The sequence below is a fragment of the Physeter macrocephalus genome, chromosome 1, assembly GCF_002837175.3.
Source record: "Physeter macrocephalus isolate SW-GA chromosome 1, ASM283717v5, whole genome shotgun sequence".
Lineage (NCBI taxonomy): Eukaryota > Metazoa > Chordata > Mammalia > Artiodactyla > Physeteridae > Physeter > Physeter macrocephalus.
The window spans coordinates 19,851,407-19,856,723 of NC_041214.2; the positions used below are offsets into that span (position 1 = coordinate 19,851,407).

The 5,317-nt window shown below is 42.7% G+C and overlaps 1 pseudogene; it reads right to left on the bottom strand.

Annotated features, from left to right (window-relative positions):
• Positions 1-1,513: 1,513 nt before the first annotated feature.
• LOC102975080 (methionine aminopeptidase 1D, mitochondrial-like) lies at positions 1,514-2,451 on the bottom strand (annotated as a pseudogene).
• Between the last annotated feature and the right edge of the window lie 2,866 nt (positions 2,452-5,317).

Sequence of the window (5,317 nt, forward strand, 5' to 3'; positions counted from 1 at the left end):
TGGCTCCTCGGCTAGGGAGAGTAGGCTTTAGTTGGGCCTTTTTTACTCTGCGTCCATTGGTGTTTCTATGTTGATAGCTCCTCCAGCTTTAAGTCTGGTCCACATAAAGCAAAAAGAAAACCCATGGAATTCACCAGCATATCCGACCTTGAGTCCCAACATCCTTAAATGGTCTGCCTTCTCTCCACCTTTTGGGTCTTCTGATGTTTGCACGTAAGTATGTATGTGTTTAAAACTGAGCTATAATTGACATATAATATATTAATTTCAGGTGTACAACATAATGTTTCCATTTTTGGATATATTGTGAAAGGATCACCACGATAAGTCTTGTTAACACGCATCACCACACAGAGTGACAAAATAATTTTTTTCTTGTGATGAGGATTTTTAAGATCTACTCTCCAACCAACTTGCAAATATGCAATACAGTATTATTAACTATATTCACTATGCTGTACATCACACTGTACAAGTAGACCTCAGCAACCTGTACTTGAACTTCCATGGTGATTAGATCTCTGAGAACCAAGACCAGCTGCTCTGGGATCCCAACATCCTCCCCAAGAACGAAAGTACTGTACCTGGCGGAGAAGCGGTGATGGCATGAGATGGCCGTGTCTCAGCTCGCGGAGGGAGAAACGGTGAAAAGACAGCAAGCAGGCACCGGATGAACTGGTGAACTGCAATTTCAACGCCGAGGAGGCCGGGTGCGGGCTTCCGAATGCACCAGAAGCGCTTCCATCCGATCCAGGCCAAGAAGGTGCACAGGCGGTTGGTGGGAGCGAGTGGGGAGTACTACTCCCTGTGGAAGCAGTTGGAGTGCTCAGACTCCTCTGAGAAGATGCGGTTGAGGCGGAGGAAGTACGCACGGCCTTCCAGGAACCACAGCCGCAAAACAGAACCGGGCCGCTAGCTCCTCGGCGCCCTACTGCCGCGGCTGGCAAACCGGAACAGGAACTCCTCACACGCATGCGCACAGTGCACAGAGCGAGGAGGCGCGAGCGGCGGTCTGGGTGGGCCTGGGAAAGCTCCGACGGTCTCGCGCCTTTTTTCCCTGTCAGTTCCGGCAGCTGGACGCGCCCAGATGTGTCCCTGCCCCAGGGGCCCCCAGCCCTGGTCGACCCGGCCGCAGCCGCTCTGGGGCCTGGCTCCAGCCAGAGGCCGCCAGTGGATTGGCCCTGCCCGGACCCTCCTGGAGAACTGTGCCTCACTTCCAGCCACTTGGATATGAACAGAGGGCCCGAGGAGGCCGTGCCCGGCACAGGTAACCTTGTCCGTCATTGAGTTTGTAGTCATTGGCGTTGAGGGCGTGAATCCCTTCCTGGCTGCCGACGCAGCGTGCTTGGCCCCAGGGCTGCACTCGGAGAGGCCCTGTTAGGCTGAAACTGATGACCTGTTGATCCCAGGCCACAGGCGGGCGTGTGTGGCCAAACTGGAGATGGGACTGCCGCGGGGCCTTGCCTCTTCGCGACCCTACCCCTCCTTGTGGGCTTCTCTGCTTAAGCATACTTCAAGGACTGGGGTGAGAGGTGGGCCGGCCATGGGCCCCGCCCTTCCCTACAGGCACCACCGCCCTGCTCCGGGCTGCCGCCCCCTGCGTGGGCCCCATCTGGCAGCTGGATACCCACCGGGTACCCGGCAGCCAGCAGAGGCGAAGGAAAGGCGACCTTGCCCAGCATCCCCCAAAATGGGGACACACTTGCAAACCAGTCTGACGAGTTACGTGGTTGATTGTGTTTCCAGTGACAGAGGAGGGAATCCCGCTCTGCCCGCTTCCGCTTCCTTTGCTTCATCTCTACACCTCCTGGCAACCTCCACTAACTTTTTACCACATTCATCCACATTGACCACCGAAGACGTTTCAGAGGTGGCTCCAAAGTAGCCATTGTGATAGAGTGTGACTTCAAAGTTGATAATATCTCCAGTCCTGGAGAGGTCGACAGTCAGGAATACCATGACGTAGCACATTGTTTACAGAGGTGCAAACAGGTTTTGGAAAACCTGCTTAGCCTAGAGGTAAGGGATAGGCATCATGACTGATGACTGCCTGGTGAACAAGAGCATCTCTCTCTTCAGTTGTCATGTCAGCCTTTAAACTCTTCCCAGCCAGAAGGAGGACATGACCCGGCCAGCTGAGGAGCCTGACAAAGCCCTTGAATCTGATCTTTATTCTTAACTTCTTTGCTGTCTCCACAGTCAGGTACAATGCCTGTCATCACATAGTCTAGCCTCCTTATGTGCTTAGGGACTGGATGAGCTGAAGAAACTGCATCCTGCAAAACTATACTGTGTGAAATATCTCTTTGTCTCCAGAAAAAGAAATTTCTTCATTATTGACTGCCTGACTGCTTGTGTAAGTAGATATGATTGAGCAGTGAAGAGAAGATTCTGTGCCAGCCTCTGCGGGATAAGCGGGTGGACACCATTGGGTGCTGCCATATGGGCAGTGGTCACCAATACACCAGACATATTCAGGAGGGGGGAGTGGGTGAAATGGGTGAAGGGGTCAAAAGGTACAAACTTCTAGTTACAAAATAAATGACACGGGGATGAAATATACAGCATGATGTTAGTCTTATATTGATATATCCTGTGTTTGTAGTGATACTTAGAGGGAAGATTTGGTAAAAATACATCTATTCTATCTTCCTGGAAGTGGAAGCTGCTTTTCTTTTTATATAGATTATTTTTATCTCTACTTATTTAGATTTTATTTTACTTATTTTTAACTTTATGGAAAGAGTCTCATGCTGAACCTACTCTTTAGGGATTTTTTTAATGTTGATATCATATTGTTAGGAGTCATCAACAAGGCAGCACGTTCCCGTGTAGCTTATTAGATCTGACTGCTGTGTATATATACTGTGGTTTATTCATCCAGTCACCTGTGGATGGATATTTGTGATGTTTCCGGGTTTTTACTAATGTGAATAAGCTGGTGTGAACAGTCTTTTACATGCATCATGTCTTACATGTGCTAGAGTTCTTCTTAAAATATACCTAGGAGTGGATTGCTAGACTACAGCTTATGTAAATCTTTAACTGTAGAAGATAATGCTAAATTATTTTTTAAAGTGGTAGCACTAATTTATGTTACTACAAGTAATGTGTTAGAGATACTACAGATCCTTACGGAGCAGCAGCCTGAAAACTTTCCCCAGGCAGTAAGCTGGGGTAATTATGGGGCTTCCCTCAAATTTTCCTCTCCCAGGCATCACTCACTGTCTGTTGTTGCCTAATGACCAATATGTAAAAGTTACTGTTCTGTATTTTTGGATTTTATTTTTTTTGGTTGTTTTTGGCAGTTGAGTCAATCTGGTCCCAGATTCACCATCTTGTTTGGAAGTAGAAGTCTTTTAAAACCATTTTAGCCCCAACTTTTTCTGTAGTAATTGTCTGTTTTTATTTATAAAATCATTTATGTCATCTCTCTACTTGATTAATTTGCTAAAGTTTTATTTTGTTAGTTTTTCCTAATAGCCATGTTTTTCTTTGTTAGTCTTCTCTATTTTATGTTTTCTTTTATCCCTTATCTTGTATTTTCTTTAGTTTTTATCCTGTTATTTTTCTAACCTCTTAATTTTGGCAATTAATTTGTTAATTTTGGGGCTTTCATTTTTTTCCCTTAATATTCATGTTTAAGGCTATAAATTTCCCTCAGATCACTGCTTTTGTTGTGTCACATGAATTTTGATATATAGTTTAAAAACCTTTAAATCAGTTCTAGATATTTTAAAATTCTCATTATGACCTCATTGTAACTCATGAGTTATTTATCAGGGTTTAAAATAGAATTTCAAATAAGTGGGGATCAAGAATTTATATTTGTTTTATTAATATCTAACTTAGTTGCATACTTATTTTTATAAAATTATTGAGGCTTTCTTTATGACCTAATTAATGGTAAATTTCACTAGTAGTCATATATACTTGAGAACAATATTTTGATTGTAATTGTTGGATGCAGAATTCAATGTATGTTCATTAACTTAAGTTTCTTAGTTCTGTCCTTCAGATCTTGTATATCTTGGCTGATTTTTTTAAATTAATTTTTATTTTTTTAAATTTATTTTAATTTTTTGTCTGTGTTGGGTCTTCATTGCTGCATGTGGGCTTTCTCTAGTTGCGGCTAGCAGGGGCTACTCTTTGTTGTGGTGCGCAGGCTTTTCATTGTAGTGGCTTCACTTGTTGCGGAACACGGGCTCTAGGTGTGCAGGCTTCAGTAGTTGTGGCGTGTGGGCTCAGTGGTTGTGGCTCGCGGGCTTCAGAGCACAGGCTCAGTAGTCGTAACGCATGGGCTTTGTTGCTCCGTGGCATGTGGGATCTTCCCGGACCAGGGATTGAACCTGTGTCCCCTGCATTGGCAGGCGGATTCTTAACCACTGCACCACCAGAGAAGTCCCTGCTGATTTTTTTTTGTCTATTTGACTTCTCAAGAATTGAGAGAGGTGTGCTGAAATCTCTCACTATGATGGTGGATTTATTACTCTGTCCCTGCAGTTCCAATAAAATTAACTTCATATGCTTTAAGGCAATTTTATTAGTAACTGTGTATTTAAAATTACTTCATCTTTTTGGAGAATTGAATTATGTAGTAAATTGAATTATCTCTCCCTAATAATACATTTTACTTTAATATTTATTTTATCTATTATTAGTATAGCTGCAGCAACTTTCTTTTAGTTGTATTTACTTCATATTTCATTTTCTATCCTTTTACTTTTAACCTTTGTGTTTTCTTATGGTTTAGGTATATTTTTTATAAACAGCATATTTTAGATTTTATAAAATGCAAACTGTGACTTTTATCTTTTAAAGTTTTAGTTCATATTTATTTATGCTAATTGCTAATATACTTGGACCAGTTTTAAATATCTTATTATTTCTGTTTTTTTCTCCCATTTCTATTTCTTTCCCCCATTTCATTTCCTTCCCTCCTTTAAATTGATAGCAGCTGTGTCTACTCAAAATGCTGATCTGGGAGTTGTTTGTTACTGATCCACAATGAGGTAAGGACCTCGTGCCAGAACTTAAATTAAAGCACTGCTCCCTTCATTGAGAAAGTATGTAAAAATCATATCAGCAGTGTGGGTGGTGACGTGGTTGATGTACACTCTGGTGCAAAATCCTTCTCTTGTCAAGAACTGATAAATTGTTCACAGACCAGCTTGGTGGACTACACTTTGAGAAATACTGTTTAGCGTGTTTTCACATCCCTTGTGAGATCCCAACGTTCAACATACTGATAATATCTAAGCTTGTAAATAAGGGTTGTTATGAATATGTTTCTTTTTTTACTTTGAATAGAGTTCTT